Source organism: Mustelus asterias, unplaced genomic scaffold (assembly GCF_964213995.1).
Source record: "Mustelus asterias unplaced genomic scaffold, sMusAst1.hap1.1 HAP1_SCAFFOLD_286, whole genome shotgun sequence".
NCBI lineage: Eukaryota > Metazoa > Chordata > Chondrichthyes > Carcharhiniformes > Triakidae > Mustelus > Mustelus asterias.
The window spans coordinates 89,188-114,358 of NW_027590251.1; the positions used below are offsets into that span (position 1 = coordinate 89,188).

The following is a 25,171-nucleotide window of genomic DNA, read 5'->3' on the forward strand; positions in this document are numbered from 1 at the left end:
AAGGCAGCCTTGGAGAACGCTTCCCCGAAGACTCACATTCCAACCATTATTGTGTAAATTGAGTTAGTGTCTCTGTCGGCCCTGTTTGTGAACACATCTCCCACTCCCCTGATCAAGGAGCAGTGCTCCGAAAGCTCGTGTCTTGTGCTGCCAAATCGACCTGTTGACCTTTAACCTGGTGCTGTTGCCCCGCCCACCATCTCACACCGTCACAATGCCCGGCTGATTGACGGCAGCTCCGGACCAATAGGAGGAGAAGGGGGCGGGACTGGATTACCGAGCGGGAGGGGCTGGTCCTCCAACCAATCGGAGTGAATGAGGGGCGGGGCTGGGAGTGGAGCATGCGCAGTGTGCGGGATGCCAATGGGTGATTTGATGTCAGTGAGTGGAATGGCGGCTCGGGGGGAGCGATGGATCCGGCGGGTGGGCGGAGAGGATTCATAACCAGGTTTGTGTACAGCGGAAACTCAGAGAATGGAATCGCCGGTTCCCCGTTTGTACCCAGCGGGAGCCCAGTATTGTTCCCCGTTTCTGCCCCGAGTTCACCGCCGCCATGTTTACAGCGGGGTTGTGCGCCTGCACCGCCGCCGTCTTTGTGAGGAGCAATGTGAGGAGAGCGCATGTTCAGTGCCATCTTTGTGAGGGGCAATGTGGGGAGAGCGCATGTTCAGTGCCATCTTTGTGAGGGGCAATGTGGGGAGAGCGCATGCCCAGTGCCATCTTGGTCTGGGTTTGACCAAAGGGCAGAGGTTAAAGGTGAGTGTGTTTCAGAGGGGATGTGGGGACAGAATGTTGAGCAGACTGTGTTGGAAATCTGGACGTCGCTGCCTGAGTGGCTGCTGGAGGCAGGGACTCTCTGATTGAAGAAGCTTCTGGACAAACACATCAATACACAAGGTATGGTCGCTGATAGTCCAAGTACATTGATTAGACTCAATTGGTATTGAGGGGGCGGGGGAGAGAGGTTGGGGTGAGTAGTTGCGGGGGATGGGGGTGAGGGGCAGGGGGTGAGGGGTTGCGGGTGGAGAGGTTGTGGAGTGAGGGGTTGCGGAGAAGCGGGCGAGGTGTTGGGGGGATGGGGTGAGTAGTTGTGGGAGTGAGGGGCAGGGGGTGAGGGGTTGCGGGGCAGGGGTGGCAGGAGAGTGGTTGGAGTGGGGAGGGTTTGCGGGGGTTGGGGAAAGGGGTTGCGGAAGAAGGGTTGTAGGGGAGGGAATAAGGCGTTGCGGGGCAGCGGTTGCATGGGGGAGGGTTTGCAGGCGTGGGGGGGTGGGGCAGAGGTGGAGGAAGCGGTGGGGCTCGGGGAGGGGATGCGGGTGAGGGATTGCAGGGGGCGATCTATCTTCAATAGATTGGTTGAAGACTTGGGCAGAGAGGTGGCAGATGGAGTTTAATCCGGACAAATGTGAGGGAATGCATTTTGGAAGGTCCAGTACAGATCGGAAATATAGAGTAAATGGCAGAACCCTTAAGAGTATTGAAAGGCAGAGGGATCTGGGTGTACAGGTGCACAGGTCACTGAAAGTGGCAACGCAGGTGGAGAAGGTAGTCAAGAAGGCATTTGGGATTTCAATGTTGGGGTTGTTGTTGAATTTATTCGTGGTTTTCAATGTTGGGGTTGTTGTTGTTGAATTTGTTTGTCTTTTTTACATTTTAGTTTATTGTTGAATTTGACAGGTACACAGGTCACTGTGTGGCAACGCAGGTGGAGAAGGTCGTCAAGAAGGCATACGGCATGGTCGCCTTCATCGGCCGGGGCATTGAGTTTAAAATTTGCAAATCATGTTGCAGATTTATAGAATCTTAGTCAGGCCGCATGTAGAATATAGTGTTCAATTCTGGTCACCACACTAACAGAAGGATGTGGAGGCTTTGGAGAGAGTACAGAAAAGTTTTTTCTGAATGTTGCCTGGTATGGAGGGCATTAGCTATGAGGAGAGGTTGGAGAAACTTGGTTTGTTCTCACTGGAACGACGGAGGTTGAGGGGAGACCTGATAGAAGTCTACAAGATTATGAGGGGCATGGACAGAGTGGATAGTCAGAAGCTTTTTCGCAGGGTGGAAGAGTGAATTACTCGGGGGAATAGGTTTAAGGTGGAGGGGGAAGGTTTAAAGGAGTTGTCCGAGGCAAGTTGTTTTACACAGAGGGTGGTGGGAGCCTGGAACTCGCTGTCTCCCTCTTTCTCCCTGTCACTCTCACTCCCTCTCACTCTCCATTTCTCTCTGCACCCATTCACCCTCCCCCTGCTTCAGTAATGTCCATAGAGAAGGAAATCTGCCGTCCTTACCTGGTCTGGTCTACATGTCATTCCAGAGCCACAGCAACGTGGCTGACTCTCAGCTGTCCTCCCAAATGGCCGAGCAAGCCATTTCGTTCAAGGGCACGGTGCCACATGGTTCGCACTGCTGCCTCACAGCGCCAGTGAATCACGTTCCATTCCCACCTTTGGTCACTCTGTGTGGAGTTTTCACCCTGTGCATACGAAGATCCCAAAAATAATGGGAATTTTAAATTTCAGTGCAGCCTTTCTCATAGTGGAGCTCTCTCTCTCAATTCCTGCATGATTGTAATGTCGAAACTGACAGGCATCTAGTTTGCAAAGATTTTACAATTGAGTAAATGTTTACAGGCAGCGACAGAGAGAGAGAGAGAATGAGACAAAGAGACTGCAACAGGCAGAGATGGAGGCAGAGGCAAAGAGACTGAGACACGCCCCAACGGGCCCTCAGAATTAAAATGCAGAGTCTGTCCCTCATTGAAGCCCTGCTCCCACTAACCGCCTCAGTTTAACCCACCACATCCAGCTGTTTTATATCCCCCTCATTTCTCCCCTCACTCTGTCTGTCTCTCTCTCCATCTGTTTCTGCTGCATTTCGGGCTTGAATTGTGGCCTAGTCACAGAGGCTGCATTCAACCTTGGGGCAAAGAGCAGGATTCGCTCCACTCCAGTGAAACACAACAATTCTCTCCAGCCCGGAAAGCTGGAGTGACAGAGGCAGTGATAGTAATCCCCTGTCCTGAGCCCCTGCCCCTGGCACCACCCCTTCTAAAAACACAGTGAGGACTCTGGAATTGGGAACGTTTCCCTCCCTCATCCCTCACATGTTTTACAGTCAGTTCCATTTTAAATTTGCGTGTTTACAAGTTGGAGTTCAGGAAAGGCAGCTGGTTATTGATGCACAGCCAGATCCCATGAGCAATAATTTGACGATATCCGGATGGGACAAAGGGGAGAAATGTAATTCTCCCAGCTTCATGCCTGGTGTAATCCTCCCACCCAGACACTGAACGCCACGTATATTCCGAGTCTGAATAGACAACATCTCAGTCACAGAAAGAGATAAACTCCCCTCTTTAAACTGGGAACAAGCTGTGTCCATTCCTTGGAGACTTTTTAAAATCAGCCTCCCAACATTTATTTATTTGTTTATTTAGTTGTTTATTTCTGTAAATTGGGAATCCCAGAGGGCTGTGACTGAGGCTTTTCTCCAGAGACAGGGAGCTGGGCACTGACCCCACACTGGACACCCCCCAGAACCTGTGTCTCATCCCACCTCCTCACTTCAACCCACACCTCTGTTTTGCTGTCAATGTCTGTTTTTCCCTCACCCCCGCTCTCGATTTCTTTGTTCTGTAACTCTCCCCAACGCTCTACCATTAACTCAGTAAATCCTGCCCTGATTCGATCAACCAAAATGCATCACCTTGCATTTATCTAAATTAAACTTCATCTGCCATTTGTCAACCCGCTGGCCCAATTGATCAAGATCCGATTGCAATCGGAGATAACCTTCACTGTCCACTATGCCACCAATTCTGATGTCATCTCCAAACTTACTAACCATGCCTCCTAAATTCTCATCCAATTCAATATAACACGGGACATGGAGAAATCAGACATTGGTATAGTTAATGCTGGTATTTAGCATCATGCTTCAACGCCGCTACCTTTCCCTGACCTGAAATAGATGCTATAGAAATCATAGAAACCCTACAGTACAGAAAGAGGCCATTCGGCCCATCGAGTCTGCACCGACCACAATCCCACCCAGGCCCTACCCCCATATCCCCACATCTTTAACCGCTAATCCCTCTAACCTACGCATCTCAGGACACTAAGGGCAATTTTTAGCATGGCCAATCAACCTAACCCGCACATCTTTGGACTGTGGGAGGAAACCGGAGCACCCGGAGGAAACCCACGCAGACACGAAGTGAATGTGCAAACTCCACACAGACAGTGACCTGAGCCGGGAATCGAACCCTGGAGCTGTGAAGCAGCAGTGCTAACCACTGTGCTACCATGCCGCCCCCCACTGTGCTACCGTGCCGCCCCTATTCAGGATATTCGTGCCCTGTTCAGAAATTATTTAACACTCGGGTATTTCTGACCAGGTCACTGGCACAGAGTCAGGTTCTGTGGCCTGGAAAGGAAAGAGAGGGGTTAGGAGAGCAATAGTGGTGGGGGATGCGTCGGTTAGAGGCACAGACAGGCGATTCTGTGGTTGCGAACGGGACTCCAGGATGGTAGTCTGCCTACCTGGTGCTGGGGAAATGGATGTCACCGAGCGGATAGGAGGCATCTTAAAAAGGGAAGATAAAGAAACGGATATCATTGTACACATTGATGCAAATGACGTAGATAGGAAGAGCAGGGGGATCCTACGAGAGCAATTCAGGGAGTTGGGAAATGGACTAAAAAGTAGGGCCTCCAGGGTGGCCATCTTCGGGCTGCTCCCGATGCCTGGTGCCAGTGAGGCTAAGAATAGGGAGTTAGTACAATTGAATGCTTGGCTAAAGGACTGGTTCAGGAGGGAGGTCTTCATTTTCCTAGATCAATGGGAAGTTTTCAGGAGAGGATGGAACCTGTACAAGAAGGACGGGTCACAACTATGTTGAAAGGGCACGAATATCCTGGCTGGGAGTTTTGCTAGTGCAGTTCGGGGGGGGTTTAAACTAGTATGGCAGGGGGGTGGGGATCAAAATATTAGGTCTACAAGTGTAGAGGCTGGGGACGAGCTTGGGACTGGGACAAAGCTGGCAAAGAAGAAGAGCACTCTGGGGGAGGACGACCTCACTGAGCCTGGAGGTCTGGAGTGCTTATACTTCAATGCAAGGAGCGTAGCAGGTAAGACAGACGAACTTAGGGCCTTAATGCTCACGAGGGATTTGGATGTGGTTGCCGTGACAGAGACTTGGTTGAAAGAGGGACAGGACTGGCAGCTGAATATTCCGGGGTACAAGTGTTTTAGGCGAGACAGAGGAGGGGCCAAAAGAGGTGGGGGAGTAGCAGTATTAGTTGGAGAGCATATTACAGCGGTGCAGAGGGAGGACAATTCAGAGGGGTCGTGTAACGAGTCACTCTGGGTGGAGCTTAGAAACATGAAGGGCGCAGTCACTATGTTGGGGCTATACTACAGGCCCCCTAACAACCCGAGGGAAGTGGAAGAACGGATATGTCAGGAGATACTGGATAGGTGCAGGAAAAATAGGGTTGTTGTATTGGGAGACTTCAATTTCCCTGGTATAGAGTGGAAATCGCTGAGAGCTGGGACTCTGAAATGGGGAGGAATTTGTAAAATGCGTACAGGAGGGTTCTTTGGAACAATATGCAGATAGCCCGACTAGAGAGGGGGCTATACTGGACCTAGTACTGGGGAATGAGCCCGGTCAGGTCTTCAAAGTTTCGGTAGGGGAACATGTAGCAAATCGTGACCACAATTCTATTAGCTTTAGGATAGTGATGGGAAAGGATGAGTGGTGTCCCAAGGGTAAGGTGTTGGATTGGGGGAAGGCTAACTTTCGTGGGATTAGGCAGAAATTGGCAGCTCTTGATTGGGAGAGGCTCTTTGAGGGTAAATCCACATCTGGCATGTGGGAGTATTTTAAGGGACAGTTGTTAGGGCTACAGGACAGGCATGTGCCTGTAAAAAAGAAGGATAGGATTCGAGAACCGTGGATAACCAGGGAAATTGAGGGACTGGTCAAAAAGAAAAGAGAGGCATATGTTAGGTCCAGGCAGCTAAAAACAGAGGGAGCTCTGGAGGAGTACAAAGAAAGTAGCAAGGAACTGAAATGGGGAATTCGAAGGGCAAAAAGGGGTCACGAAATGTCCTTGGCAGACAGGATTAAGGAGAATCCCAAGGCATTTTATTCATACGTTAGGAACAAACGGGTTGTCAGGGAAAAAATCGGACCTCTCAGGGACAAAAGTGGGGAATTATGCTTGGAGCCCAAAGAAGTAGGGGAGATCCTAAATGAATACTTTGCGTCGGTATTCACAAAGGAGAGGGATGTGTTGACTGGGAGTGTCTCGGAGGGGAGTGTTGAACCGTTGGAGAAAATCTCCATTACAAGGGAGGAAGTGTTAGGTTTGTTAGAGAATATAAAGACTGCCAAATCCCCAGGGCCTGATGGAATCTATCCAAGGCTGCTCAGGGAGACGAGAGATGAAATCGCTGGGCCTCTGACGCAAAGCTTTGTCTCGTCACTGGACGCAGGTGAGGTCCCAGAGGATTGGAGGATAGCTAATGTGGTCCCGTTATTTAAGAAGGGTAGGAAGAATAACCTGGGAAATTATAGGCCGGTGAGCTTGACGTCCGTGGTGGGCAAGTTGTTGAAGATTCTTAGAGATAGGATGTATGCGCATTTAGAAAGGAATAAACTCATTAACGATAGTCAGCATGGTTTTGTGAGAGGGAGGTCATGCCTCACTAACCTGGTGGAGTTTTTTGAAGAAGTGACCAGAATGGTTGACGAGGGAAGGGCCGTGGATGTCGTCTATATGGACTTTAGTAAAGCGTTTGACAAAGTCCCTCATGGTAGGCTGGTGAAAAAGGTTGGATCTCATGGGATAAAGGGGGAGGTGGCTAGATGGGTGGAGAACTGGCTTGGTCACAGAAGACAGAGGGTGGTAGTGGAAGGGTCTTTTTCCGGCTGGAGGCCTGTGACTAGTGGAGTTCCGCAGGGCTCTGTATTGGGACCTCTGCTGTTTGTGATTTATGCAAACGATCTGGAAGAAGGTGTAACTGGGGTGATCAGTAAGTTTGCGGACGACACAAAATTGGCAGGACTTGCAGAAAGTGAGGTGCATTGTCAGAGGCTACAGAAGGATATAGATAGGCTGGAAATTTGGGCAAAGAAATGGCAGATTGGGTTCAATCCTGATAAATATGAAGTGATGCATTTTGGTAGAAATAATGTAGGGAGGAGCTATACATAAATGGCAGAACCATAAAGGGTGTAGACACGCAGAGGGACCTGGGTGTGCAAGTCCACAGATCCTTGAAGGTGACGTCACAGGTGGAGAAGGTGGTGAAGAAGGCACATGGCATGCTTGCCTTTATAGGACGGGGCATAGAGTATAAAAGTTGGGGTCTGATGTTGCAGATGTATAGAACGTTGGTTCGGCCGCATTTGGATTACTGTGTCCAATTCTGGTCGCCACACTACTGGAGGCTTTGGAGAGAGTACAGAGGAGGTTTACCAGGATGTTGCCTGGTATGGAGGGGCTTAGTTATGAGGAGAGATTGGGTAAACTGGGGTTGTTCTCCCTGGAAAGACGGAGGATGAGGGGAGACTTAATAGAGGTGTATAAAATTATGAAAGGCATAGATAGGGTGAACGGTGGGAAGCTTTTCCCCAGGTCGGTGGTGATGTTCACGAGGGGTCATAGGTTCAATGTGAAGGGGGGGGAGGTTTAACACAGATATCAGAAGGACATATTTTACACAGAGGGTGCTGGGGGCCTCTAATGCGCTGCCAGGCAAGGTGGTGAAGGCGGACACACTGGGAACGTTGAAGACTTATCTAGACAGCCACATGAACGGAGTGGGAATGGAGGGATACAAAAGAATGGTCTAGTTTGGACCAGGGAGTGGCACGGGCTTGGAGGGCCGAAGGGCCTGTTCCTGTGCTTTATTGTTCTTTGTTCTGGAGGAACAGACGGACGGTGCACAGTGAAACGTTATGCTGTTGATGGCAGCCGAGAATCAGAAAGATTGAAGGAACTCACAAGGTCAATCCTATTTTTGATGTGAGTGGGGTGAGAGAGAGAGTGTTGAGGTGAAGGGGAATTTTGAGGTGAGAGGTTCAGTGTTGAGGTGAGGGGTGTTGCTGTGGACGGTGGGAGTTGAGGTGAGAGGCGGTTACTGAGGTGAGAGGGAGTGTGTTGATGTGAGGAGGGAGCTTTCAGATGAGAGGGGAACAACATGGTGTTATATCAATACACACTGATCCAACAAACACTCCCAGGATATTTACTGCAGGGATTAGGTGTGAAGTCAGTCTGTCCCCTCACGCTGCCAGCCAGAGTGCGGAGGGAACGGTGACAGCCCTTAAACACGGAGCAAACATCATCTGCAACATCCCATCAAACACTCCAATGTCAGCTACAGAGGTCCAGTGTCACTCCCACCCCATCTTAACTGTGTGACCAGGCGGTCTCATGGCTGCTAAAGTGAAGGTTCAACTTAGTCAGGCAACCTTCAGGCTCGATATCCGTCAGCTTGCGCCCATCAGACATTTACAAGGATAAGCTGCCTCTACACTCCCATCAAATACCCTCATTGTAGATGCAGCACAGGCCCAGATACACAAACTGTCTCCCTCTACACTGTCCAAACACGAATCTCCAGTGCAGGTATAGCAGAGGGTGAGATAGACAGTGTGGACAGGTGAGAGGGGGGGAGCGTTGAGACGAGAGGGGGAGAGTGTTGAGGCGAGAGGGTGAGAGTGTTGAGGCGAGAGGGGGAGAGCGTTGAGGCGAGAGGGGGAGAGCGTTGAGGCGAGACGGGGAGAGCGTTGAGGCGAGAGGGGGGGAGTGTTGAGGCGAGAGGGGTGGACGTTGAGGCGAGAGGGGGAGAGTGTTGAGGCGAGAGGGGGGAGAGCGTTGAGGCGAGAGGGGGGGAGCGTTGAGGCGAGAGGGGGGAGCGTTGAGGCGAGAGGTGGAGAGCGTTGAGGCGAGAGGGGGAGAGCGTTGAGGCGAAGAGCGTTGAGGCGAGAGGGGGAGAGCGTTGAGGCGAGAGGGGGAGAGCGTTGAGGCGAAGAGCGTTGAGGCGAGAGGGGGAGAGCGTTGAGGCGAGAGGGGGAGAGTGTTGAGGCGAGAGGTGGAGAGCGTTGAGGCGAGAGGTGGAGAGCGTTGAGGCGAGAGGGGGAGAGTGTTGAGGCGAGAGGGGGAGAGTGTTGAGGCGAGAGGGGGAGAGCGTTGAGGCGAGAGGGGGAGAGCGTTGAGGCGAGAGGGGGAGAGCGTTGAGGCGAGAGGGGGAGAGCGTTGAGGCGAGAGGTGGAGAGCGTTGAGGCGAGAGGGGGGAGTGTTGAGGCGAGAGGGGGGAGAGCGTTGAGGCGAGAGGGGGGGAGCGTTGAGGCGAGAGGGGGGAGCGTTGAGGCGAGAGGTGGAGAGCGTTGAGGGGAGAGGGGGAGAGCGTTGAGGCGAGAGGTGGAGAGCGTTGAGGCGAGAGGGGGAGAGCGTTGAGGCGAAGAGCGTTGAGGCGAGAGGGGGAGAGCGTTGAGGCGAGAGGGGGAGAGTGTTGAGGCGAGAGGTGGAGAGCGTTGAGGCGAGAGGTGGAGAGCGTTGAGGCGAGAGGGGGAGAGCGTTGAGGCGAGAGGGGGAGAGTGTTGAGGCGAGAGGGGGAGAGTGTTGAGGCGAGAGGGGGAGAGCGTTGAGGCGAGAGGGGGAGAGCGTTGAGGCGAGAGGGGGAGAGCGTTGAGGCGAGAGGGGGAGAGCGTTGAGGCGAGAGGTAGAGAGCGTTGAGGCGAGAGGGGGGGAGCGTTGAGGCGAGAGGGGGGGAGCGTTGAGGCGAGAGGGGGAGAGCGTTGAGGCGAGAGGTGGAGAGCGTTGAGACGAGAGGGGGAGAGCGTTGAGGCGAGAGGGGGAGAGCGTTGAGGCGAGAGGGGGAGAGCGTTGAGGCGAGAGTGGGAGAGCGTTGAGGCGAGAGGGGGAGAGCGTTGAGGCGAGAGGGGGAGAGCGTTGAGGCGAGAGGGGGAGAGCGTTGAGGCGAGAGGGGGAGAGCGTTGAGGCGAGGGGGGGGAGCGCTGAGGCGAGAGGGGGGGAGCGCTGAGGCGAGAGGGGGAGAGCGTTGAGGCGAGAGGGGGAGCGCGTTGAGGCGAGAGGGGGGGGAGCGCTGAGGCGAGAGGGGGGGAGCGCTGAGGCGAGAGGGGGGGAGCGCTGAGGCGAGAGGGGGGGAGCGCTGAGGCGAGAGGGGGGGAGCGCTGAGGCGAGAGGGGGGGAGCGCTGAGGCGAGAGGGGGGAGCGCTGAGGCGAGAGGGGGAGAGCGCTGAGGCGAGAGGGGGAGAGCGCTGAGGCGAGAGGGGGAGAGCGTTGAGGCGAGAGGGGGAAAGCGTTGAGGCGAGAGGGGGAGAGCGTTGAGGCGAGAGGGGGAGAGCGCTGAGGCGAGAGGGGGGGAGCGCTGAGGCGAGAGGGGGGGGAGCGCGGAGGCGAGAGGGGGGGAGCGCTGAGGCGAGAGGGGGAGAGCGTTGTGGCGAGAGGGGGAGAGCGTTGAGGCGAGAGGGGGAGAGGGGGGAGCGCTGCGGCGAGAGGGGGGAGCGCTGAGGCGAGAGGGGGGGAGCGCGGAGGCGAGAGGGGGGGAGCGCGGAGGCGAGCGGGGGGGAGCGCGGAGGCGAGCGGGGGGGAGCGTGGAGGCGAGAGGGGGAGTGTTGAGGTGACAGTGGGAGTGTGGAGGTGACAGTGGGAGTGTGGAGGTGAGAAGGGAATTTTGTGGTGTGGGTGAGGTTCTGTAACACACTGGTTGGCGCTGCTGCCTCATGGCGCCAAAGACCCGGGTTTGAATCCAGCCTCGGGTCACTCTCTGTGTGGAGTGCGCACGTTCTCCCCTGTCTGCGTGGGAATCCTCTGTGTGCTCTCATTTCCTCCCACACTCCAAAGATATGGGAGTTAGTTGGATTAGCCATGCTAACTTGGGAGACGGGCAACGTACAGGACAGGTACTGGACGGGGTTAGATACAGAGTAAATTTCCCTCATCAATGTCCCCATCAAACACTCCCAGGACGTGTACAGCATGGGGATAGACACAGAGTAAATTTAAGACTGTGCCCATCAAACATTCACACGGTAAAATTCCCTCTGCACCACCCAGAACGGCTACAGCATTGGCCGGGGTGGGGGGGTAGATACATAATAAACCTCTCTCTCCAGTGTCCTCATCAAGCACTCCCAGGATACCCAGGATAGGGACAGTACGTCGTTAAATGTAGAATAAATCTCCCTCTATAATGTCCCCATCAAACTCTCCAAAGACAGATGCAACTAGTGAGAGTTCAGATGCAGCTCAGGCTGAGATTTCCAGAAACCTCCCATCACACTGTTTCACCAAGAACTCCAGTGAAGGGGTAGCAAGGGTGAGATGCACAAAAAATGTCTGCATAGACTGTCCAAACACTAAAGACCTGAGCAAGAGCAGCACAGGGTAAGGTCCACAGAAAATCTCTCCACACTGTCCTATCAGGAACTCGAGCGCAGGTGGACACAGAGATACATATAGTTCTGCTCTCCCTGTATATTGCCAGAAAAAAATCCCATGTATGGGTAAAGAAAAGTTCAATACAGATACATCTCCTCTTGATACTGACTTCTGAAACCCTCCCAGAACAGTTACACACGGGATTGCAGACAGAGCAAAGCTCACTCTGCAGTGTCCCATTGAATAGTTGACTGCAAAGGGTGTTTACTCTGTGTCGAACCCCATTCTGAACCATGTTTCTGTATTTGCCATTGGGTTCCTGTAAATTGTGCTTCCATTGAACATTTCCAAGAATAGGGACAGCACTGGGTAAAGTGTATGGTCTTGCTGCACTGCCAATTCAAACAGGCTGATAAAAGGGACGTGTATCTTCTGTATCAAACACGTTTCCATCACTGTCCATGAAGTAATCCCAGGGCAGCCTCACTGATAATGATATTTTCCACACGTGCTTTCATAATAACTGTCTTCTGTTAATTTGTTGTTATAGTTTTGTGAAATACTCCTTCAGATCTTTCCTAAATACAGTTCAGACACTTGGGAATTCGAATGAATGAATTGCAAACATTTTCTGTTGTAAAGAACATAGAAAAGCTACAGCACAAACAGGCCCTTCGGCCCACAAGTTGCGCCGGTCATGTCCCTACCTACCTCGGCTTATATACAGGCTTACCAAGAACCCTCAATCCTATTAAGTCCCATGTACTCATATAGGAGTCTCTTAAAAGACACCATCGAGTTTGCCTCCACCACCACTGGCGGCAGCCGATTCCACTCACCCACCACCCTCTGAGTGCAAAACCTACCCCTCACATCTCCTCTGTAGCTATTCCCCAGCACCTTTAACCTGTGTCCTCTCGTAGCAGCCATTTCAGCCCTGGGAAAAAGCCTCTGTGAGTCCACCTGATCTATACCACTCAACATCTTTTATACCTCTATCAGGTCACCTCTCATCCTTCATCTCTCCAAGGAGAAAAGACCGAGCTCTCTCAACATATCCTCATGAGGCATGCCAACCAATCCAGGCAACATCCTTGTAAATCTTCTCTGCACCCTTTCAATAATTTCCACGTCCCTCCTGTAATGAGGCGACCAGAACTGAGCACAGTACTCCAAGTGGGGTCTGACGAGGGTCTTATATAGCTGCATCATTATCCCCGGACTCCTAAACTGAATCTCTCGATTGATGAAGGCCAGGTGAAAACTGCCCCAGTTAAGTAAATCAGATTGATCAACTGATTGCAATCAATGCCAAATGGGGAATAATTGTCCCGTGTAGAAGTGAGAACCCGTTCCATATTGTGATTGTTTGCAGTATTGGGACAGTGAGATGACCCGATCCAACACAAGAACACTTTGCAATATCTCCCAGTAACAGTGAGTCTGTGTGTCAGCGTTAACCAAGCGGGGTGACATTCCCGGTGGTGCTGACATCTCACGCAGAGTGAAAACCAGAATTCAATTGGTGGGGATTGCCTTGTTAAATTCAGCTGGGGATTTATTGAGGGAATTTGTGAAAATGCATGTGGAGATCTTATACAATCTAATTGAAAAACATTTCGAAATCCGTTTCTCCAACTGACTGTACAGAACAGAAGAGGTACATTTATAGAGATCTCAAGGTGAATAACATTAGTTCCAGTCACTGAACACCAGCAGTAACTTTGTAATGCATATCATTTTATACATGTTTCACATGCAGTGAATATATTTATTTTAATTCCGGTCTCTGAGCAGTCAGATATTGATACAGATAATTCTGATATTTAGCACCATGCTCCCACACTGCCACCTCTGCTTGACCTGAAATAGATGCTCTGTTCCGCAATTATTTAATCCAAGTGTATTCGTGGAGGAACAAACTTACATTCTGCATTCAAACTTTATGTTGTTGAGATCAGCCCAGGATCAGAATGATTGAAGGAGCTGAAGGTTTTTGAGACAGTTTGTGTGACGCTGCTGCTGTGTTGCCTTTATTCGTTTTGTAACGCGGGGGTCGCAGGGAATCAGTAGCGACAATAAGAGTGAGGTCAGTGATGTATCTGTTTGTCAGTTGGTAATAAGAATGAAGTCGGTGATACACCTGGAAGGTAAAGACAGTAGGGATGAGGTTAGCCATGCACCTGGATGTGTATTGACAATCAGAGCAATTCAGTAATGTATCTGTGCAGGTTGTGAAAGGAGAGTGCGGTCACTGCTGTTCCTAAATACCTGGTTCCAATAAGAATCAGGTTATTTCTGCATCTGCAGGGACAGGTGTAGCATCGGGGAAACACAAGATAAAACTCCAACTGCAATTTCCCCAGCAAACACACCCAGTGCAGGGACAACTGGCGGATGTTTGAGTTGTGTGGAGTGGGGGGCTGTGTGTGGAGTGAAAGTTTATTATGGAAGTGAGGGGGAGAGTGATGAGTTGAGAGGCGGTGTATTGAGATGAGGGGGAGTTTGTTGAGGTGAGGGGGAAAGTTAAAAGGAGATGGCGGGAGCTGAGGCGAGACAGAGTGCTGAGATGGGAAGAGAGAGCTGATATGAGAGAGGGAGAATGTTGATGTGAGACAGAGTGTCGGATTTGGCCCCGCGCTCTCCCCAAATTCGGATAATCCCACCAGAGGTAATTGGATCTTGACACGGTCTGTGCCCATCTGCTCCGACTCCCATGCGGTGTGGGACGGGAAATTCATATCTTGGGGATCTTGAGGTGAGGAGCGTCGAGATGAGATGGGTAGTGTTGTGGTGCGTGGGGGAATGTAGAAGTGAGTGGGAGGATTGATGTGAGGGGGGGAACATGTTAAGGTGAGAGGGGGAGAGTTGTGTTGATTGGGGGAGTGTTGAATTGAGAGCGCGTGTTCTGGTGAGAGGAATTGATGTTAACCCTCTATGGGACAATGTAAATGTGAGAGGGGGAACTTAGAAGCGAGACGGCTAGTGTTGAGGAGAAAGGGTGTAATGTCTGTGTGATAGAGATTGTGCAGAGAGGGGAAGGGGAGTATTGAGGTGAGCGGGGGTGTGTTGAGGTGAGGGGGTGTGTTGACGTGACAGGATAGTGTTGGTGAGAGAGAGAGAGTGTTGGGGTAATGGGGAGTGCTGAGTTGAGAGTGAGGGTGTTAATGTTGTCATGTGAGTGGACCTTTCAGCAATTTTGTTTAAATCATGCAGCTTACATGGAGGTGGAGCTAAGCTGTGGCAGTCAGGTGGTGGTTTTTTTTTGGTCTTTTAGTTTAGTTTTGGGAAGCAGTTTAGCAGCAAGCTCAGAAGCAATCTCTCTCCCTCTCCCTGTCCTTCTCTTTTGAAAAGGCTGTGTTTTGTGGAACAGACTCGACTGCAACCTCTGCTGAGTTTCTCAAGGGATTTTGAGCATTCAGCCCAGGAGGCTGGACACGTGTAATAATTCGGCATTAACCTCTGCTGTATTGTGGTGATTTGGAGGGTTTTGTGGATTGGATGTTGGCTTTGGTTGGAACACACTAGAGATATTTCCTTCAGAGTTGTACATTATTGTGGTTGTTGTGTTTCTTGTTTGTAATTGTTAAAAGTTCTTGCTAATTGTCTTACTATACATGTCAACAATATTCTCAATTATGCTTTGTATTGAATAAGAGTTCCTCGTGGGTCAGTTCACTCCCACCTGAAGTGAAACCTCTCGTGCTCCTTCGAGCCAGATTCAAGGTAAAGAGTTACAGGTCACTCGAGCTTCATGGAACAACTGGGAGTATCCAACCTGACTGAGAACAACTGGGGGCTCCGGGATTGAAACCTGGATTTCTTGATTGATTTTGGATTAGTGAACTCAAAGACAGTGAGCGCTGAGCAGATTTGTGTTTTCTTTTCAGGTGTTGTATTCCAGTTTAAATAGGGAGTGTGGTTTGGATTAATGTCTCTTTCAGAGGCTCAGAAGTTTCTGCGGGTGGAGGAAGTCACGCAAGTTACCTGACAGATAGTGACGAAAGCAAAGCTTTTGGAATTGGAAACACATTCCAGTTGACATTGCCTGACAGAGTACAGAAAGGAGAGATAATTGTGGCAATAGCACAACATTTGGAATTGTCAGAAGCTCAGTCAGAATCGTTGGAAATTCAGTTACAAATGAAAGTGACTCAATATAAAAAATAATTAAAACTATTTGAATTACAGGGAAAAGAAAAGGAAAGGGAGGAACAGCAAGCAAAATAATTGAATCAATCTGAATTACAGGCAAAAGGGAAAAAGGAGGCAAGGGAAAAATAGAGAGACTTTGAATATTGGAAACTGGCCTTCAAATGTAAACATCGTGTCTGATTGGCGGAGGTAAAGGGTAAAGTACAGTCTGAGGGTAGGGATGAGGATAGTGAGAGAATGAGGGGCAGAAAATACATCAGGAGATAGAAAAGGCAATGTTACAATCATCATGGGGGACTTCAATATGTAGGTTTCTAAGATTCTAAGGTGGACTGGGAAAATCAGATAGGTCGTGGATCCCAAGAAAAGGAATTTGTGGAATGTCTAAGAGAGGGTTTTTGGAGCAGCTTGTGACAGAGCCTACTACGGAACAGGCAATTCTGGATTTGGCGATGTGTAATGAGGCAGACTTGATTAGGGAACTTAAGGTGAAGGAACCCTTAGGGAGCAGTGACCACAATATGATAGAATTTACCCTGCAGTTTGAGAGGAAGAACCTGGAATCAGATGTAAAGGTATTTGAATTAAATAAAGATAACTACAAGGACATGAAGGTGGAGCTGGCCAGAGTTGATTGTAAAGGGAGCCGAGCAGGGGAGAAAGTGGAACAGCAATGACAGGAGTTCTTGAGAGTTATTTGCGAGGCACAACAGAAATTCATCCCAAGGAGGAGGAAACATGCCACAGGGAGGACGAGGAATCCATGGCTGACGGGGAAGCCAAGGGCAGCAAAAACACAAAAGGGAAAGCATCCTTAGTGGCAAGGATTAGTGGGAAGGCAGAAGATTGAGAAGCTTTTGAAAGCAAGCAGAGGACAACTTAAAAAAGCAATAAGAGGGGAGAAGATGAAATATGAGTGTAAGCAAGCTTGTATTATAAAAGAGGAGAGGAGAAGGTTTTCCAATATAAGTTAAGAGAGAGGCAAAAATAGCCATTGGATCACTAAAAAATGAGGCTGGAGAAGGAATAATAGGAAACAAAGAAATGGCAGAGGAACTGAATAGTTTGCATCAGTCTTCACGGTGGAAGACACCAGTGGGATGCCAGAGCTCCAGGAGAGTCGGGGGACACAGGTGGGTGTAGTGGCCATCACTCAGGAGAAGGTTCTGGGGAAACTGAAAGGTCTGTGGGTGGTAAATCACCTGGACCGGATGGAGTACACCCCAGGTTTCTAAAAGACATAGCTGAGGAAATTGTGGTGGCATTGGTGGTGATCTTTCTTTGATAAGGCGCAGCATAGGAGACTGTTATATAAGTTAAGTGCCAATGGTGTTGAGGGTAAGATCCTGGCATGGATAGAGGATTGGCTGACTGGCAGAAGGCAGAGAGTGGGGATGAAGGGATCTTCTCTCAGGATGGCAGCCGGTGACAAGTGGTGTGCCTCGGGGGTCGGTCCTGGGACCACAACCTTTCACAATACACATTAATAATTTGGAAAAACGAAATGAAGGCGCTGTTGCTACGTTTGGTGATGATACAATTATATGCAGAGGGACAGGGAGTATTGCGGAAGTGGGAGGGGGGAGGGGGAGGAGGAGGGCTGCAGAAGGACTTGGACAGGTTAGGACAGTGGATAAAGAGGGGGCAGATGGAATACAAGGAGGAAAAGTGTGAGGTTATGCACTTTGGAAGGAGGAATGGAGGCAGAGACTATTTTCGAAATGGGGAAATGCTTAGAAAATCAGATGCACAAAGGAATTTGGGAGGCCTTGTTCAAGATTCTCTAAAGGTTAACCTGCAGGTTCAATCGGCAGTTAGGAAGGCAAGTGGAATACTGGCAATCATGTCGAGAGGCCCCGCACCAGGTTCAGACCCACCCAGGTTCAGACAGAGACGCTGTTCAGATTCACACAAGGTTCGGACTCGGATCATGTTCAGATTCACACCGTGTACAGACTCACCTCAGCTTCACAATCATAGAAACATTGAAATATAGGAACAGCAGGAGCAGGCCATTCGGCCCTTCGACCCAGCTCCGACATTCAGTTTGATCAGGGATCATCATCAACTTCAATATCCTGACCATCCCTTGCTCCCATATCCCGTGATCACTTTAGCCCCAAGAGGGATACATAATTTCTTCCTGAAATCACGAAAGGTTTTGGCCTCAGCTACATTCTGTGGTAGCGAAGTCCATAGGTCATCAGAGTGGAGAAATTTCTCCTCACCTCTGTTCTAAAAGGTTGATGCTTATCCTCAAACCATGAACACTCGTCCTCAACTCCCTGAGCATCAGGAACATTCTTTCTGAATCTACCCTGTCTAAACATGGTCCAATATTATATGTTTCACTCGAATGAACTCCAATGAATAAAGCCCTAACCGACTTAGTCTCTCTTCATATCACAGACTTGCCATCCCAGGAATCAGCCTGGTAAACATTCGCTGTACTCCCTCTATAGCGAGGATATCCTTCCTCAGATAAGGACACCAAAACTGCACACAATACTCGAAATGTGGCCTCAGCAATGCCCTGTACAACTGCAATGACACATCTCTCTTCCTGTACTCCAATCTTATCCCTATGAAGGGCAGCATTACAGTTGTCTTCTTTACTGCCTGTTGTACATGCGCGCTGACTTTCACTTACTGATGCATACGGACACCAAGGCCTCGCTGAGTATCCACCTCTCTCAATTTACACCCATTCAAATAATAATCTGTCTTCCTATTATTGCTGCTAAATTGGATAACTTCACATTGATCCACATTTTACTGCAACTGCTTTGCACATCCCCACACATTGAGCCTGTTCAAATCACACTGAAGCATGTCTGCATGTTTCTCATAGCTCACCCTCACACACCTTTTATCATCTGCAAATTTGGAGATGATACATCTAGTTCCATTTTCAAAATAATTAATATATAATGTGAGCAGTTGGGGTCCGTGCACAGATTCCTGCAGAACCCCACTAGACACTGACTGCTAATCAGAAAAAGGCCCATTTATTGCCAACTCTTTGCTTTCTATCAGTGAACCAGCTTTCTATCCGTCTCAAAACATTGCCTGTAATCCCATGTGCTTTCACTTTACATGGCAGTCTGCGATGTGAGAACTTGTCGAAAGCCTTCTGAAAGTCTCAATAAACACATCTGCTCACGTCACTTTCTGAACAGTAATGTCTGGGTGACACCTACCCGCCCTGGACCTGGCCGTAAGGGACCGGGCAGTAAGGGACACAAGACACAGCAATACCTCTCCACCACTTCCCTAAACTCCCACACTTACCCCAGCTCTCAGTGCTTCACTCTCTGCAGCTTGCACTCTGTGGAGCTCCCTGAGTGGGCACATTTCACAGGCCTCAGTTTGGTAGTTTATATTTGCCCGTGTCCAACTCATGAACCTGATTGAAGTCACTGTCCCCCCTCCCCCTCTAGGTCTGAGTAACCGCCGAGGGCTGACCACCTTGGAAGCCTTTTTTGGAGTTTCAATGCTGGGTCCGGTTCCTGCTGCTCAGCCTCGGAAGTGAGTGGGGTTCAGCAGACCGGAGCTCGCCTCTTCCACCATGAGCGTGTGGCCCGAGTTCCCTTAATCGGGTGACAATGTGGTCGAGAGGCTAAACCCACTGTGTCCATTTCAGACTCCGAGGTTCCCACTGGCGGAGATGAGGAACAGGAGCCGGAGTGCCTGGAATTCTTTCCAAAGTTCCCGGTCTGCTGGGAATTGCTTTTTCCTGCACGGCTTGGGGCTGCATGGCTTGTAGATGATTGAAGCATTCCCATAGGATGGTATCTCCCAAGCGGACTTGATAGGAAACTGGCCCTGTTCCAGACTCGACCGTGCCTCATAACCACGTGGACCCATTGCCATGATTCTTTACCAATAACCTATCTCCTGCCTTTAGGTGCCTCTCCCGGCTGGTGGGAACGGCACTGGGTGTTAGCTCCCGCCCTCAGAAGGTCAGACTTAACATTGGGCGGAGTGAACTTCCCATCAACAACTCTGCTGGGGCTATTCCAGTTGTTGAAGAGGGGAGGTCGGGGGGAGGGTTGGAGGGTGTCATTCTGTAATTGAAGATGAAATCTGGATGGTTTGGTGTCCAAAGAGACTGAGGGATGGTATTTTGAACCTGCTTTTACTGTTTGGGCCGCTCTTTCTGCCAGGCCGTTGGATGATGGGTAATATGACACTGCCCTAACGTGTCAGATTCTGTCCAACTTCATCGAATGCACAAATTCCTGGCTGATGAAGGGTGGTCCATTTTCAGAAACAAACACCTGCGGGATCCCTGGTGTCATGAAAGAGGTGTGAAGTTTCTCCACTCTTGTCCTTGTGTTTGAGTAACTCACCCTGTGTACGGCCATCCATTTTGAATCAGCATCTACCATTATCAGGAACATAGACCCCATGAACGGACCGGCACTCTCCGTGTGCAGCCACGTCTACGGATGTCCTGGCCATTCCCACGTGTGAAGAGTAGTAATTGGTGGTACTTCTGCCCTTGTTGATATTGCCAACACTGACCCATGGGCAAATATCCGTCCCCATACCTGGCCACCAGACAGGGCAACTTGGAGGATCTTCAGTTTGCCACTCCTGGGTGGCCATGGTAAAGTTCACCATGGGATGGTGACCCTGGCTCAGGATGACACTCTTGAACCCCAAAGGCGTGTGCCATCTTCCACAGTCAGCTGCTCGCTGCCATTCCAATATGGGTGCAATTCAGGCTGTAACGGCCTTTTGGATTCCCCCATCAGCACTCGCTGCTTCAATTCATTCAGGAATGGGTAATTTTGCCTCCACAGCCGAATATTATTGGCAGCCACTGGGAGAGTTTTGAGAAAGTTCATGATGACCGTCTCTTCCATTGTGGGTACGACAAGTGTTTGTGAATCGTAGCCAACTCAAGGCATCGGCGTCAGTGACTCAGCCTCCTGGGTAATGGTAGGCGGACAGTAATAAAGCCCACAGCTGGATATGGGCCAATGTTATGGGCTGCACCGCCATGCAGGTACTTCTGGAATTTCTTTCCCCGAACTGTCACCATTGACGAGGTGTCACAGTGAGTAGCGCTGCTGCCTCATAGCGCCAGAGACCTGGGTTCAGTTCCTGCCTTGGGTCAATGTCTGTGTGGAGTCTGCACATTCTCTCTGTATCTGCGTGGGTTTCATCTGGTTTCTCCGGTTTTCTCCCGCAGTCTGAAAGACGTTGCTGGTTAGGTGCGTTGGCCATGCTCAATTCTCCCTCAGTGTTACCCGGACAGGCACCAGTGTGTGGCGACGAGGCGATTTTCACATTAACTTCATTGCAGTGTTAATGTAAGCCGACATTTGACACTTTATAAATGTTAAACTTCCTCTGAGTATGAATGGTTGAATATCGCTGGGAAACCTCATCGAGCTGTCAGTATAAGTGCACGTGAATAAGTTCATAATTGGAAACAAGAATCCTCCTGCCAGCTTTGAAGCTCAGTCCTCAATCAGAGGGATTGGGTATTTATCCAGCTGTGAGAAACAGTTTACCGTTTGTTTAAAATTTCCCAGTACAAAGTATTTGTATTCACTCTTGGGACTTGGGTGTCACTGGCCGGCCAGCATTTATTGCCCATCCCTAGTTGCCCATGTTCAGAGGGCAATTAAGTGTCAACCACTTGGAGTCACATTTAGTCCTGACCACATAAGGACGACAGATTTCCTTCCCTGGGACATTGGTGAACCAGATGTGTTTTTCCGAAAATCGACACTGGTTTTATGGTCACCAGCTGATTCTGAATTCCAGATATATTTATTCAAATTCCACCATCTGCTGTGACGGGATTCGAACCCGGGTGCACAGAACTTTAGCTGAGTTTCTGTATTAATAGTGTAGTGATAAAACCACCAGTCCATCACATCCACACCCAGAGTGTACACACCCTGACTTCCGGTAACCGAGACACACCATATTATATACGTCTGCAGGGCTCCCGGATTGGACAGCATTAACTGTCCCAATCAGGGAGCTCATATTCCAATAACTCCACCTGATGGTTATCGTTAAAGTCATTAAGTATGTCTCTCTGTCTTTCTGTGCATGCCTCTCTCTGTATCTCTCTCTGTGTGTGTATATATATATATATATATATATATATATCTGTCTGTTTCTCTGTGTCTCTTACTGTCTCTCTGCATCTCCCTCATTCACCTTCTCTCTACACTCTTCCTCTGTGTCTCCTCCCCCCTCAGTCTCACTCTCCTTGTCCCTCTCCTTCTCTGTCCCCCTTTTCTTATTTCTCTGTCTTTCTCTCTCTCTCGACCTCGCTCTGTCTTTTGCTCTTGCTGTGTCCATTGTACTCATTCAGTCTCACTGTTTCAAATTCACTGACGCTCTCTGTCTCTGTTTCTCTCTGCCTCCCTTTCTGTCTCCCTTTCCGTCTTAGTCTCCCTTTCTCATTACATTCTGCCATCTGTCTCCCTCTGTCTCCCTTTCTCATTCCCTGTCCATCTCCCTCCCCATTTCCCCCAATCTCTATCCCTGTTTTTCTCGGTCTGGGAGAGTCCCTATCTGTCTCTGTTCTTTCTCTCTCTCTCTCTCTCTCGCTCTCTCTGTTTCTCTCCCTGTATCTGTTTGAAACTCTTTCAAACGGTGTCACGCTCCATGTATTTGTACCCGTCCCTCTCTCTGTCAACCTCCGTCTCTCTATCACGCCCAGTTTTGCTCTCACTGCCCTCTCTCTCTCTTTATCTGTCACTCTCTCTGTCTCTGTGAGGCTGTTTGTTATTTATATTTGAAAGTCCAATAGAAAGAGTCAGGGGTCTTGTAGTTGTAGTTTCCTGTCAGGGTCTCATGAGTTGAAGAATTGCAGTAAGGGGATATTTCAGCAGATGTATTAGCTGCTGTCTGAAGTGAGTCTGTGTCACAGCATAAATGGCAGTGTTTGTACAACAACTTGTGAGTTGCAACATGAAACCAAATTCCATAACATAGTAATCTAACCAGACAGACCGATAGCCCAAATTATACATCCGTTTACATATCGAATAAACCATTAATGTCGACCATAAGAGGATGAAATTGGCTGAGATAACAAACAGTAAAATGATGGATTTCCTGCGACTCTCCATCTCTGGGTCTCTGGGATTCTCCCCACTGCTGTGAGCCCGGAGTCTCCTGCGGGCTCTGCTGCTCCTTAAAATGTGTCTGACGGTGAAAACGTTGAGCAGCAGAATCAGGACGAACGGGACAGCCGGGGTTAGAATGTTGTGGAGGAACTCGATTGTTGTCCAGACCGGAGATTCCATCACATCCATTGTGACATCACAAAACCAGGGGACGTTCCCCAGCAGATATCTATTTAATAACATAAAATACCAGAAGATGTTCTTTAAACAGCTCAGCACCGTCACTGTTCCCAGAACCACAGCCGCCGATTTCTCACTGCAATATTTACTCTTCAGCTTGGGGCAGCAAATGGCCACAAATCGATCAAAGGTGAAAGTGACGGTGAACCAGACAGAACAGTCAGTGGCTGCATAAAGCAGGACGGCGTGGATGTTACACACGGGGACCCAGCGCAGGAAATCAAACTGTTCCCGATAAATAATGGGAATGTGTCTGAATATCAGGTCGAGGATAACGACCAGCAGATCCCCCGCTGACATGGCCACCAGGTAACGAGTCACACATTTGGACAGACCACAGTTTCTGCTCGTCAGAGTCACAATTGTGATTATGTTCACTGTCAGGAAGGGAAATAAAGAATAAAATTAGACAGGATTCAGGGAAAGAAGTTACCATTTGGACTGAGGATGGGTTAAAATAAAAAAGAATGTATACACATAAAATGACTTAAATCTTTTTTTTAAACCAGCACGTCTTTTGCAGTGTGAGAGGAAAGTGGAGCATCCGGAGGAAACCCACACAGACACGGGGAGAAGGTCCAAACTCCACACAGACAGTGACCCAAGCCTGGAATTGAACCCAGCTCCCTGACGCTGTGAATCAGCAGTGCTAACTACTGTGTCACTGTGCAGTCCATGGTAGCAACACACTGGTATACATTTGGGAGAGAGCTTTCCGGAGAGTCCACAACATTGACCCTCACTCAGCTCCAAGGGTGAGGGAGTAAACCCTGACAGAAAATCCAGACTGGAATCCTGTAGATGGTAATCTGTCGTCTCTCAGACAGTTTACTGACAACCCCTGCAACAGAGCTGGTACCAAAGAGGGCTGGTTTGACCCTTGCCTCTGGACAATACTAACAATTGGCAGAGGGAGATCCTGATGCCTTGACAGCACAGAATCTCTATTATATTTACACAGAACTGTACCCTGGAGAGGAGATCACAGCATTGTGGCCACTGTTAGCACAACACAGGAAAAAATAGTAATCTCACACTCGATTGGCACAGAACACAACTTCCAGTGTTTCTTTCAAGAGTGGGAGAAAGTTTCAGGGTTCAGCGAATCGCTATCGTCCATAATGCTCAGTGCGATTACTGCTGTCCCACGTTGGTCTACTGGACCAGTGCAGCTGCAGTCGTCTCTCGGCAGGAAGGTTGCCAATCTATGCACCAGGTAAAACTCAAACAAAGGCCAGTACCAAAGGAAAAGCCAAGCAGGCTGCCTTAATGCCTATCGTCCGGTGACTCTGATGTCCAATATTATGAAATGCATCAAAAGGTTAGTCATGGCATGAATCAGTTCCGGCTTCCCAGATTGCCTGGATCCACGACAGTTCACCGACATCCACAACAGGTCCACAATGCCATCTCCCGGGCCCGACAGTGAACCCTGGAACACAGACTCGTGTTTATCAACTACAGCTCAGCCTGCAACACCATTAGTCCTACGAAACTCATGTCCAAAGTTCGTGGCGCTGGGCTTGGCTCCTGCCTCTGCAATTGGATCCTCAACTTCCTAATCCATAGAGAGCAAAATTAAGGACAATCAACAACATCTCCTTCACAATCATCCTGAACAGCGGTGCCCCGTAAGGCTGCGTCCTCAGCCCCTTACTATACTCCTTATACACTGGTGACTGTGTGGCCAAATTCCCCTGCAACTCGGTTCCCAAGTTTGCTGATGACACCTGCAGTGGGTCGGAGGAAGAGACAGAGAATCTGGTGAACTGGGGCGACAACAATAATCTCTTCCTCAATGTCAACAAAGCAAATCGACTTCTGGAAGCCTAGTGGAGTACATGCCCCGATCTACATCAATGGGATGAAGTTGAAATAGTCGAGAGCTTCACGTTTTAGGGTCCACATCACGAAAAACCTTTCCTGGTTCCTCCATGACGTCCCTATAATTAAAAAAGTCTCCGAACGCCTCTATTTTCTCAGAGGTTTAGGGACATTTGGCATGTCAGCTGCGACTCTCATCAACTTTTACAGATGCACCATAAATAACATTCTAGCTTGGTATGGCTCCTGCTCTGTCCAAGACTGCGAGAAACTTCAAAGCTTGGTGAATGCAGACCAGTCCATCACTCAAACCAACCTCCCACTCATTAACTCTGTCTCAACCTCCCGTTACCTCACAAAAGCAACCAGCCTAATTCAGGAATAGCGCACCACGGACATCAACTTTTCCCACTTGTTCCATCAGAGAAAAAG

The 25,171-nt window shown here is 49.6% G+C and overlaps 1 long non-coding RNA gene across 1 annotated transcript in view; it reads left to right on the forward strand.

Annotated features, from left to right (window-relative positions):
• Positions 1 to 368: 368 nt before the first annotated feature.
• LOC144486084 (uncharacterized) overlaps positions 369 to 25,171 on the forward strand; it is a 45,949-nt gene continuing 21,146 nt past the window's right edge. Inside the window, exon 1 of the long non-coding RNA XR_013496218.1 lies at positions 369 to 448. This is a non-coding gene — a long non-coding RNA (uncharacterized LOC144486084). The remainder of the gene's footprint in view (positions 449 to 25,171) is intronic.